Genomic DNA, 13,073 nt, shown 5'->3' with positions numbered 1-13,073 from the left:
CTGTGCACCATACATTCATCAACATTAAAACAGGCCCATGAAACAACACAGGAACAGTAACTTAAAACTGCCACAAAGTATTTCACGGAGAGCACTAGGCAGCTAGAAATGGCTCAAAACATCTCTTTATTTGATGAAGTGCAGAAAGAAAAAGTATTTCCTATTCTATTTTCCTCTAAGAAAGGCAGTACCAATCTACCACTCATATCTTTACAGATGTCACATGGTGGAATGCCTAGGGATTTCAGTTCTATCCCATACACAGTTGCTGAAATAATCAGATTCATCAGTCAGCAGAACTCCTTTCATTCACAGGAGTGCTGATGGACCAACTCTTCTCTCTCACCCTGGTACTCCATGCCCCAGAAAATCCCAAATCCAGGCAACCAGGACTGCCAATTACAGCATCAGCGCAGCTCCAAAAGCCTGGTCTGCTTTGTATCATCATTCATCGTATGTGACCTCAAGGCAAAAGGCCTTTCTTGTTCCAGATTTGTTTGATTACAGTGGGATCCCGACCCTGGAGTTTTACTCTTCAGAAGTGCTGCAGTACTAATGCACTATCACACTAATGAGAATGAAACTGGACCATGTGTCCGGCTTAGCAAAGGGCAGAAAGGTTGCAAAGCACACTCAACTGAAAATCTTCAAGTCTCCTACAGAAAAAAGATGCAGCTTACTCCACAAATCTCAAGTGACAGTGGATAACACTGCTGGCGCTGCTTATGTAAGTGTAGTTTTGTGAACTTGAAGAGCAAGTACATTTGCACCTTCATTTCAGACAAAAAAGAAGCCAAACCTAGGAGCTTTCCTGTCTTATAAAGAATGGATGAAACCACTCTTCTATGCCGGTGTTGTTCTCAGTTCATCTGGTTTATGCATATGGCTTCTCTGGGCACCACTTGAAACCACACCTTTCTGCCCAAGTAACTCCGTTAGCACTGTCTGAAGTGACATGTCACCTCTCCAGAAACATGAGGCAAGTAAGTTGTTCATGATATTCACAGAGGGTTGAGGAGTTCCACCAGCTTTCATGGTACATTTTTCATTATAATGTCAGAGGAACGTTAGAGCAAATCCTTCATGCACCTAGTGGAGGATATGGAGCCTCAGGGCCTAGTCAAAGAGGCAGATATTCCTGCTTGGGTTAAAAATCTGCTGCCAGACCAGGCCTTGCAAAAGACAGCATCAGAAGAAAGTCATATTCCTGAAAGAATAGAAGCTTACCAAAGGTCTGTAATGGGAGACAAAAACATTCCTCTTTGGGTAATTAATCTGAAATAGCCCTCTAAGCAATAGTGACCAAAAAGTGCTCTCACTCAAGCACCATTTAACGGTGTCAAGTTATGCATAAGCTCAGGATATTTCTGGCTCAGCCATCACTGGACAAGGATCTGCTCCTCTCTCTCTCTCACTGTGCTTCAGTACCATTTGCTTGAAGATTAAACGGAACATGCTTCCCCTGATAGTCCTCATCCTTCAAGGCAAGGCTGAGAAGCACATTGCCAGCTCTGCTCTCTTGGTCTAGCCTGCTGTGGGAGGCAGGAGGATTTTTCTCTTGCAACAAGGTTCATTAACAGGAGACTCTTCTGAAGCGTAACAGGGATACAAGGCAAGAAATGAAATGTCAGCAGTCAGCTTAGACCACATGCTATTTCCAGATGGCTTATGGACATCCACCCACAAAACATGTCATTAGCTGTGCACAGGTGGGGGTAAGGCTACCAGCCAATTCTAAGTTCAGCTTGCCCAGAAAACCCAAAACCGCCCAGTCATACTGACAGCCCCACAGTTATGAATATTTGCCACGCATTTAACGAGAGCAAACCCAAAGTGCCAAAATAGGCAATAACCCTTCAACACTCTGGTATCTTAAACAAGTATCTACCGCAACTAGTCCACGAAAATCCATGAAGGTTTAACACCTCCCTCTTTCACATTCAGCCATGGTTTGAAATTCCGGTTACATTTTCATTTGCAGAAGACCTTTCCTGTTTTTGTATCTTATTAAGCACACACACGCAGACAAACACAAAATCACCATCTAAACTTAGACCAGAGAAGTTAACTCTGCTGTAAATGTCACCAGGTTTAAGTCATGGCTGGGAGAATAAGTTTGTGTTACTGTCAATCAAAAGCCAGGCAGAGACATATTGCTGTATCAAACACCATTGCCAGCTGTCTCCCCCAAAGCAAATGCAGGGTCTGTTCTCAGAATCTGCGAGCCCTTGCTGTGGCTATTAATAACCAGGGGAACTGTCAACAACCTGCAGCTCTCCCAAGGCCCAGCTCCACATGCCACCACTTGATGTTACAGCCTCACTTGGAAAGGCCTGAAATTTCAACTGGATTCATAGGAAACAAGAACATTTTATATATGAATCAATGCAGCTGCCCCTGGTTTGCAGAGCAGCACACATGAGAAGGCTAAGCTGAGCACAGGCTCAGCTCACCTACATCATCCCTCAGGGGTGTGTCACAAAGAACCCGCATTTGCTTTGCACCATCCCAGTCACATCCTACTACAGAGTGAGAGGGAGGCAGCCTGGCACTTGGAATCTCTCATCTCTGAAAAAGGGCTCACTGAAAATATAAGATTCTCTGGGAAACTGGTGGATACTCAATAACCTGGGAGCAAACCCCACTGCTTTTATTTGAAGGATTCCAGCTTTGTGGCAGTGCTTGTGGACAAAACCAGGCCCCCTCATTTTGTTTTGAATCCCGGATATGAAAGGGTGTAAAGAAGGGGATTGTCTTGTTACAAACTACAGACTTTAAATTTCCAGTACAGACCTTTCAAAGCAGAACAGAGACAGCACCTATAGAAAAAGTAGAGTAATGAGAAGGAAGACATGATTTGTGGCTTTCTGCATGGAGCAAAGCTGGGCAGTACCTAAAGGAGGGGAGTTACACCCTTCACCTCAGTCCCTAGGCATGTATATCACTGGAACTACAGCCACCAGTATCTGAGCACTCCTTGCCCACCACATTACTTATCTGTTTATCCACTAAAAAGCACTTGTATGTCTACAGACATAATCATTATTCCTTCAATCCTCTGCCATCATTAAAATGACACAAATATCAGAATCAACAGTTGCTAAGACACCCACGTGCTCAGTTATACCCCCTGCTACTCTGTCCTGGCCTCCCTCTTGCTTGTGTTCTTCTGTTCCCCATCTTCACATGCTTTTGTTACACATCTGGTACATAGAAGCAGTGCCACAGTTCTAAATGGTCCCAGCTCCTGCAAGGAGAGTCAAACACACAGTTCTCACCCTTCCTGTGCAGCTGACTTCACCCTCAGCACAGTTGCAAAAAGGGTTTAAGGGGCCTCCTGGAAATTCAGGGGTCAGAGTCTGGGCTTCTCTGTTCCCTCCTACAAAAGTTGCACAAATCAAAGTCCTTTGCAAACAGTTACAATGAAGAACCATAAACTTACCGTGCCCAGATAATAAGCAAAAGGGGAGAGATGTAAAGTTACAAGGAGGACAAGTTACCTTGCCAGAAATTATTAACTCAAATTGTATTTTCATTATCGGCCCAGGATCTCCACTTTTAAAATACAACTCCCTTCCCCATCCCATCACAGCATTTGATAAGCAAAAGGCACCTGGTATTTACATAGGTTAATGTTTCTCATTTAAAAAAAATGGGATAAGCTTCACTTCGACGTAAGGAAAACTCCAGAAGAGTTTCAACATGACATATAAACTGATATTGTCAGAGTGGTTCTGATTTATTGCTTTGACTTTATCAATTGTGTTGTTTACAGGAAGCTTGAAATGGAGACAAAATAAAGATACTTTAGTCTGGATCTGAGCTCACTCCTGCATGGGGGCAAACTCTGCTGTGCCCTGTGGCCTTGCTGCATAAAGGTCAGCCATGATCACAGGAGAAGTTACTATACAGGGGAGTATCTGGGTCGTTAACGCACAAACTTTATTAGCATAGACTTCATTTATTATGAAGATTCACCTACTTATTAATACTATGAACATTACATCTTCATGCTGGAGCAATCACTAGGAGCTTGCAATTTGTAAGTACACAAGTGAAAGCATCCCAGGAATCAGAAAGGAACCTGCACTCCAGAAGGAAATCTCATACAACTTGTAGCTTCAGCTGTGATATCCACTGCCCCCTCAGTCAGGAAGTTCAGCATCACCTCTGAAATCACCACAGAGCTTTCTCTCCCACCAAAAACTTTAACAACTTCATGTGTTCCCTGTGGGAATTTTCATCTTTTTGGGGCAGAATCAACAGTTGCTAAGACACCCACGTGCTCAGTTATACCCCCTGCTACTCTGTCCTGGCCTCCCTCTTGCTTGTGTTCTTCTGTTCCCCATCTTCACATGCTTTTGTTACACATCTGGTACATAGAAGCAGTGCCACAGTTCTAAATGGTCCCAGCTCCTGCAAGGAGAGTCAAACACACAGTTCTCACCCTTCCTGTGCAGCTGACTTCACCCTCAGCACAGTTGCAAAAAGGGTTTAAGGGGCCTCTTGGAAATTCAGGGGTCAGAGTCTGGGCTTCTCTGTTCCCTCCTACAAAAGTTGCACAAATCAAAGTCCTTTGCAAACAGTTACAATGAAGAACCATAAACTTACCGTGCCCAGATAATAAGCAAAAGGGGAGAGATGTAAAGTTACAAGGAGGACAAGTTACCTTGCCAGAAATTATTAACTCAAATTGTATTTTCATTATCGGCCCAGGATCTCCACTTTTAAAATACAACTCCCTTCCCCATCCCATCACAGCATTTGATAAGCAAAAGGAACCTGGTATTTACATAGGTTAATGTTTCTCATTTAAAAAAAATGGGATAAGCTTCACTTCGACGTAAGGAAAACTCCAGAAGAGTTTCAACATGACATATAAACTGATATTGTCAGAGTGGTTCTGATTTATTGCTTTGACTTTATCAATTGTGTTGTTTACAGGAAGCTTGAAATGGAGACAAAATAAAGATACTTTAGTCTGGATCTGAGCTCACTCCTGCATGGGGGCAAACTCTGCTGTGCCCTGTGGCCTTGCTGCATAAAGGTCAGCCATGATCACAGGAGAAGTTACTATACAGGGGAGTATCTGGGTCGTTAACGCACAAACTTTATTAGCATAGACTTCATTTATTATGAAGATTCACCTACTTATTAATACTATGAACATTACATCTTCATGCTGGAGCAATCACTAGGAGCTTGCAATTTGTAAGTACACAAGTGAAAGCATCCCAGGAATCAGAAAGGAACCTGCACTCCAGAAGGAAATCTCATACAACTTGTAGCTTCAGCTGTGATATCCACTGCCCCCTCAGTCAGGAAGTTCAGCATCACCTCTGAAATCACCACAGAGCTTTCTCTCCCACCAAAAACTTTAACAACTTCATGTGTTCCCTGTGGGAATTTTCATCTTTTTGGGGAAAAAAAAAAAAAGAAAAGAAGAAAGAAGAAAACCACAACAAAACAACAAACAGAAATAACCAAACAGAAAGAACAACAACAAAAAACAAAACAAAAAAACCCAAAAAAAATAAACCCACCACTCTTTCAGTGTTTTGTTCTTATTAAAGTTGAGAGTTCCTACAGAAAACACTTGTCACTGAAGACCTGATTTAGTCAAAGTTTTCAGCTACGATGCTTGTCATGATAATGAAAATGTCTTCATACCAACCCAGATACAGAAGATTAAAGACCACCTGACTTGTTCTGTGAGTCATTTGGTGCTAATCTTGTTATACAGGCTAACAATAAAATCATAATGTCTGTATGGAGCCCGAAGGCCTTGCTGACCTTCTGTGGTTAAAGTACGCTTATTCCATTGCTAGCAGCACTCACAAAAGGAGGGCTGGAACTGCATCTAGTTGTTTTTATCTCCTCTTGCCCAAGAGTTTATTTGTAAAGGATTACCAGGAGGCAGCAAGTTCAGATACAACTCAAGCTGTCTCTGGATCACAGCAAGCCTCTTTAACCACATCACTCCGTTTCGACCTAATGCACATTCACTGGTGCCTACCTTTGGTTATGCCACCATAACTGCAACTGCACAGCATTGTGAAGTCCCCTCTGTCATTCAACATGGGCTGCAAGAACACCATCAGGACATCTTTATGTCTAAAGTCACTAAATCTTCTATGCCAAGATTTCTGTATTTCACAAACTTTTTCTAGATTCCCTTTTCAGTACCAGGAGCCAGTGCCTTGAAACCCCACCTAACACACTTCAAGTCACACATACAGAACAGAGAAGCTCCTACTGGTATCTAAGAACATTCACAGCCTCTTACATTACATTTCATATTCAACATGTTAAACTGACAAGCCATAGACACCCTTGCACTACACTGGATGACCAGGAAGGATTCAAGGATTCCACTTAAGAAGCTGGACCAAAGAACCTCCTAACACATCTCTAGTCCTGGACTCACTCTGCAGCAATATGTACACGTATGTCCCAGCCTTGCAGCAAGTTTGCCCTCAGAGGAAGGCGGCCAGACTCCTTTGCTGTTCAGTGCTGGCTGTGCAGTGCTGCTGCAAGACTCAATGGCCTGTAATGCTGTAAGACACAACGACCTGACAGCACACACTGGAACAAGAGCAAACTCAGCACAGTATGCTTTCTAACTCACACTTTATTCTAACTCATACATTACAACTATGTCCAGTAACCAGTCAGGTCGTGTTGTGAGTTTTACTGTCAGTACAGATCACCACCACAGTGACAAAAGCACCAAACTTCAGGTAGATTCACCAGTGTAGGAGCACTTCAGTGCCAGCACTCCATTCATCTCACTCTGCTGCACAAAATTTACTGCGAAAGCCAAATAACAAAAAGGGACCAAGCAAGCTTTTGTACTTCTGTCCCACAGGATACATTTAAATGCTTTGTTACAACAAACAGAGCAAGTTATCTATTCTAAAACTTGCCTAATTTAAACATTAACTGTCTCCAGACAGTCATGTACAACTTTGCATTAACGATCAGTCTCCCAAACAGCTTTTTGAAAAGCTTGTCACTGGAACAGAGACCTGTTTGAATCTTTACTACAAAGTCAACATCTAAAGCATTTTTATTCCAAATAATTATGTGCAAGAGATTTTGCCCTTCTTCATCCCACACATGAAATACAACAGAGGCCTTCTCATTTGCCCAGTTCCTTGCAGTGGATTTTTTCCATAGGTAACTTAAGAGTAACTTTTGTTTTGACATAGACCCCCTTATCCTGGTGGTTCCCCAGCCTGCTTCTGTTCTTCCTGCTGCTGAAGTCAGGGAAGAGCCAGAACCAGCAAAAGAAGGGAACTAAGATTTCAGGGACTAGAGTGATTGAAGGTTTTGTTCACCTACTCAGAAAATGAAATTCCCCAAGAATGTAACCTGCAGAGGACACTCCAGATCTATGCTCAAGGCGAACAGGAAGGGCAGGAATTCGATACATGAAATAAGGCAGAAAAACCACAACAGATGATCTGGCACTGTAGGAAGCATCAGAGAGCAGCCACAGATGACATGTGAGAGTTGCTGTAGAAGTTATTACTTCTCTGATTATCCATTAAAGCAACTGTCAGTCAGGGGTGAGATGGACAGTGACAGCCAGGCAAACACAGGCATCACAAACAACCTCCACCATGTATCACCAAAAATCATCCTTCTCAGCAGAGACAAGGGGATCAACGAGGGAGGCACTCGGTGCAAAGCCATCTCACCACTCTGGCAGCCAGATCTGAGAAGGCAATTTTGCTTTGCTCATATTTGAATGGGAGTGTCCAGCTTGCACCAACATACTGTGCTTCTAGTGGTTCAACACAGCATGGGTGGGGGTTGCCAGTTTTACTTTAAAAGTACCCCAAGAACACAAATGACACATGAAAGGTACAATGTCATTCATCCAACTTCTTCAGAACAGGGAGAAAAACCCCACTGAGTTTTTAGACCATCACCACAAACAAATCTGTTTCATCAGCACAGGATTCCAGATGCAGGAGACCAGGTTAGGAAAAAAAATAAGTGTCTGAGCTCACTCTGCAACAGTCATGCTAGATTGTGGGTAGGATGGTGGTTCAACTTTTTTTTCCCAACTGTAAACAGCACAGGGAGTTAAACAGACAGCAAGGCCAGAAGATACTGGGTTGAAATTACAGATCTGGCAACAAACACAAAAGAATGTCTCGTGATTTTCAGCATGTGGTCTGCAGACTTCAAGGCCAATGAAGAACAACTATGGAAAGCAAGCTGTATATCTGGCATTTACAGAGAAGGCCAAACCCCTGGAAAAGAAAATTAAGGCCCCATGATATAAGAAAAGGTTTGAAGCCCTGCTCTAGTTCATCTAGAATATGGATGAGACTTTTTTTCATGAGGTACATTCCTCTTCATGGTTTTAAGGGAACCTTGTTCAATACCACTGACACATTCACATACAACTCAACTATGGGAATGGAAAAAAACCTCCTTCCCCTTAGACACAACTCAGTCTGCCAGGTCTAACCCCCCCAACAGGAGCCATTACCTGGTGTGTCTGACAACAGAACAAGCACCTCATTAAGACTAACACAGCACAATCTACTCCAATTATGAATAAAGACTTAAACCTGGAGTGAATGGAGTACAAAACAAACGAACCATAGTGATGAGATTTCTTGCTAAAAACCTTATAAAGCCTTCTCTGTTTTCTGTAATTCCCAGGCAGAAGTAAGGGGAACTAAGTAACATCTCTTTTTTGGTCTTTAAACACAGAGCCATGCCAGGCCTGCCAGTACAGCTGTCCAAAGTTATGTATCCAGTAAGGCTCCTACCTCAGCCACATTCAGCAACACCAGTGTCATGGCTGTGGTCACTGCTGGGAGCGGGAGAGGACACACCTCAGTCCTCGGTGCTGCAGGTGCCAGCGTGTGCCACGTGCTGGCTCATATGAGTGTCCTTCCAGCACAGTCACACCAGCCCCCTGGGCAGCTCCTACACACTAATTTTGGCTCAGCGTGGCTTTAATAAAAATGAGTCATGACAGCAACCAGCAAGTGTTCCATGGCTGCTGCTATCCACACTGGTATCTCAGGAAAGCAAAAATGGCATGTGCACACATCTTTGTGCCTTCATTCCCATGAGGCAAGTGCCATCACCCAAATAATTCTGCTATCACCTGCAAGAACGAGGTAGGCACTGAGGCTGCTGTCAGCAGCTGCTCCATTCCCCCCCATATTGGACAATGTGGCAGATACCTGCTGGGCATGGGACAGTGTGTCAAAGATTAAACATGAGCTTTTGAGTTCTCACTGGAAAGAGAGGTGCTCTGCTGACTCTCTTCCTTATCAGTCATGGGCACAGAATAAAACCTCCCCGTTGGATCCTATCCTGCCACAGGTTTCACTTCCCATGCCTTTAAACAGCTCTGCGTGACCACAGCCAAGCAAGGACAGGAACTGGAGTGCTTCCATGGAGGGGAACAGAAACCTGAGAAGGGAGGAGAACTTCTTTTACCAGGTGGGTGTTCCCTGGCTCATTCCCCATTCCCAACCTGCTCCTCCAACACCTTTCCCCACCAACTACCACACTTTAGTTTCAGAGATGTGCAGCCTGCAGAGTTTCAAAGGTGTTAAATTACCAAGCATTATTACTGAACAAAGACAGGGTTTAGGAAAAACAAAACCCCAAAACAAACACACAACTGAGATTAGCTGCATAAAGTATCTTTAAGAGTGAAGGTAGAAGAGAACAGGGAACAACGTTTGTCTGTCCCTGTTGATTCACTGTTACCTGCACCTGGCCACAAAGGGTCACACTCACCCAATATTTAGCTTCCCCTTGTGCAAACCTCGACCTCATCCGTCCCTTTTCTCTTCTTCCTCTCCCAGAATAAGACAATAGGAAACACTCTCTGGTCAGTGTGGCGACTCTGAGCCGAGACACACCAGACACACACGCACCCCAGGAGGCTCTGAAATCACACTGGAATCACTGCGTGATGTCCCAGCAAGAGGCAAGTGCTGAGAAGCACGTCCATGCCCCGGGCTGCAGCTCCCAACAAAAGGAGCCTTTGTCCCCTGGTGGCTTTCGCAGGACTGTGCCAGAATCAACACGGATCGATTCCAGCAGCGCTAGGAAACAGGATGGGATAGGAAAGAATATAGGCTGTTTCTACCTTCTGTGCACCTCTGACTTGCACTTGGGGGGGACTGCATATCAAAGGGACCTGGCTTTTAAGAAGAGTATCATCCTAAAAACCTTCAGGTACTTCATAGGAGACATGGAATCCATCTTCTGTAGACAGCTTAAATATACAAAACATTCAAAAGTACTGCCACCTAATCACTTCCAGGCGAGAGACTTGATGGTAGCAGTTTCCAGAGCCAAAGTTCTGCTTTAATTCATCTCCTGCAAGAAACAATAGGAACTTCCTTTGAAGTACATTCTCCAGCACAGATGGATACAGCATCCCCTCCATCCTCAATTCCAGAATGGAACTATCCTGCTCAGGGGATGAGAAGAAAATCTACCTTGGACTGGAGAAATTCCCAAAGCACAGAGGAGTCTTTGCAGAGGCCACAGTTTCATGAATACTTAAAGGCTTTCCCAAGAAGGCCACTGAAAAAGCTTCATTTCCCACTCTCTCTCCTGCCTCTGTATCACTGTCCCTCCTTGTGCTAAACCAAGAATGTGAGGGCTAAATGCTGAAACAGGATTGAGAAACAAACCTCCATTCAAAATAGCAATACAGGTTGGGTTGAAAGCAACCAATGGTTTCTGATGTCCCAGCATGGCTCACAAGGGGTGGAGGATTGATTTTCCAAGCAGCACTGCTGTTCTTATGCCCTATTGTAAATTGTTGGGCCATTGTTTTCAGTCAGTCACACGAGTAAGGGTGAATTTTGGGCTAAAGGACTAGATTCAGTGGCTGGGCTGAATGTCTCCTGTTTCTATCAATCTGGAAAACACCAAGATTTAGACTTGCTAAACTTGTATAAACTTGTGTTTCAACTCTAAAAATTTCCCATCCATTCCTACAGTGGGAAAATCACTGCCAAGCCTTTTTCTTTTTCAAGATAAGCTGCTGAGCTCTAGTCCCAGCATTTCAAAATTTTTTGAACTCTTAATTATACAAGGGAGATGCAGATAAGATGCAGCCACAACTTCAGACAAACCCACTCAAATTCAGTGGTTTAGGAACTAGTTTATTGACTGAAAACTTTGGCTTTGCTCACCAAGAGTAATTTCCAAACCTCAGTTTTTACACCCTTTCTATAACACTTGAAGTTCTCACTGAGATTCAAGTGTTAAAAAAAGTGTGAATCTACTGTTCTCAGCCACACAGAGTATGACCAAATATCATGGAGATAAAACTGTAATGGCAAAACTCCAAACCAACTTTACTACTTATCTTCACAGCTCATGTAACTTTTGGGATAGGTTTTGCTGTCCACTCAAGACAAACCTTCCAAGAAACTGAGCACTGGGTTTCTGAGACTTCATTACTATCAGATTTTTAAAGACGTATCATCTAAACTATAAAAAATTTTAAAATTATTTTTATATCTAAACTGTTTTTAAAATTACATAGCTTTTTGAGACAGTTTCTCAGCCTGATGAGACCATTCTGCAATTGTGTTATCTCCTGTCAGGATGAACTCTGGAAAGCAGTTAAGAGCTTAAAACAACCGTATATTGCCCAAATCACTAATGAAACTTTTGAATGAAAGGAGAGCCAATGCACTTTGTAATGTTATTTCCTCAGTAACAACCAGAGCCCTATTATTAAATGCAGGCAGGGATCCAAGAGGCAGCTTCGTCTGGATTCTGATTTGATTGCACAGCTGCCACAGGCAAAGGTTAAAGATGATGGGAAGAGAAAGAAAAAAATAGAACAAGGAAGATCTAGAACAACAACTAAATAGATATTACTGTGGAACACCACAGATCCTGAGAAAGAAGCCTTAACTTGGAAGAGTAAGGGTTGACTGTGTTTTGGCTGGTGTATGATTAGAGGACAGAAAGCTCTGAAGAGTTGTTTGACGTGACAGCTTCGGGTTTTCCAAGAGTAGGAAAACACAGTCGAAGCAGGAGCACTCCTGACAACAAAAAGGACCTGGGAGCACAGTGACAGGACCAGGCTCCCAGGGCTTCCCCTGGATCTCTCTGGGGAAAGCCCTTCTCAGTAGCTGAGGAGGGTATCCAGGCCTTAAGCACCTGGCTTTCTGCCAAGCATGGAGATGGCTGGGGATTACCATGTGAGATTGAAAGGAAGATGTGATTGGAAGTAGGAACTGATACGATGCACAGCTGATGCTATCTAGGCCTTAGGTGCTTTGCTAAGCAGATGAAAGGAAGAAATAAATGCAGAATCAGACCTGATCACCAGTTTCTTGTGAACAGGAGTATCCAGCTGCAGCTATTTTTCCACATGCATCTGTGGGTGAGCGTGCAATGCTTGGACATCTTCCTTTGAAACAAGCACAGAACCTTCTTCTGTATCAAAAGAAACAAGCACATCACACAACAGCACTGGTACTGCCCCAGTGCAAGCACAAAACACTTTCTTTCTCATCTCTGACTTCAGAGCAGGGACATAAATAAACCAAAGACGCTCTCTGAAAGGAGGCAGTCTGTCTCTGCCAATCTTCACCAGCACAGCCAACACAAACCCAGTACATTTCTGCTATGGAGAGCAGGGCAGTCTCACCCACATCACAGCAGCACTGTCAGGAGGAGAGCAGGCTACGTGCAAAGGCTTGGCACACACGTGTGTTCAAAGACTTTTTTTCACCCCAACACAGAACCACTTCCTATCCATTATTTGAAGATGTCAGAATGAGACTTCTAGAGAACAAGTAACTCGGCCATAGCTGTACAAGGAGTATGCAACAGTGATACAAAGCTACCCTGAATTACATGTAGGTCAATAATAAACATTAATGTTTATTACTGAAGGAATGGAGAAGCTGTCACAGTTCCCTTCAAACCCAGGAAAATCTGCCTCTGTCACAGATGCACTGTTCAGTTTTGCACAAACCATGATGCCACCTTCCCTTCCTATCACAGAGGAGTAAGTATTCTCACATAGCCTCTGAGGAAGCACGATATAA

General features: G+C 43.5%; 1 protein-coding gene across 1 annotated transcript in view; it reads right to left on the bottom strand.

Annotated features, from left to right (window-relative positions):
• BIN1 (bridging integrator 1) overlaps window positions 1-10,256 on the bottom strand; it is a 77,027-nt gene extending 66,771 nt beyond the window's left edge. Inside the window, exon 1 of the mRNA XM_017727326.1 lies at window positions 10,136-10,256. The gene's annotated coding sequence lies outside the window, so the exon portion shown is untranslated. The remainder of the gene's footprint in view (window positions 1-10,135) is intronic.
• Between the last annotated feature and the right edge of the window lie 2,817 nt (window positions 10,257-13,073).

The sequence above is a fragment of the Corvus brachyrhynchos genome, unplaced genomic scaffold (genome assembly GCF_000691975.1).
Source record: "Corvus brachyrhynchos isolate BGI_N302 unplaced genomic scaffold, ASM69197v1 scaffold452, whole genome shotgun sequence".
In the NCBI taxonomy this organism is placed as follows: Eukaryota; Metazoa; Chordata; class Aves; order Passeriformes; family Corvidae; genus Corvus; species Corvus brachyrhynchos.
The sequence above is the reverse complement of the archived record's forward strand: the minus strand, read 5'-3'. Positions and strand labels throughout refer to the sequence as shown.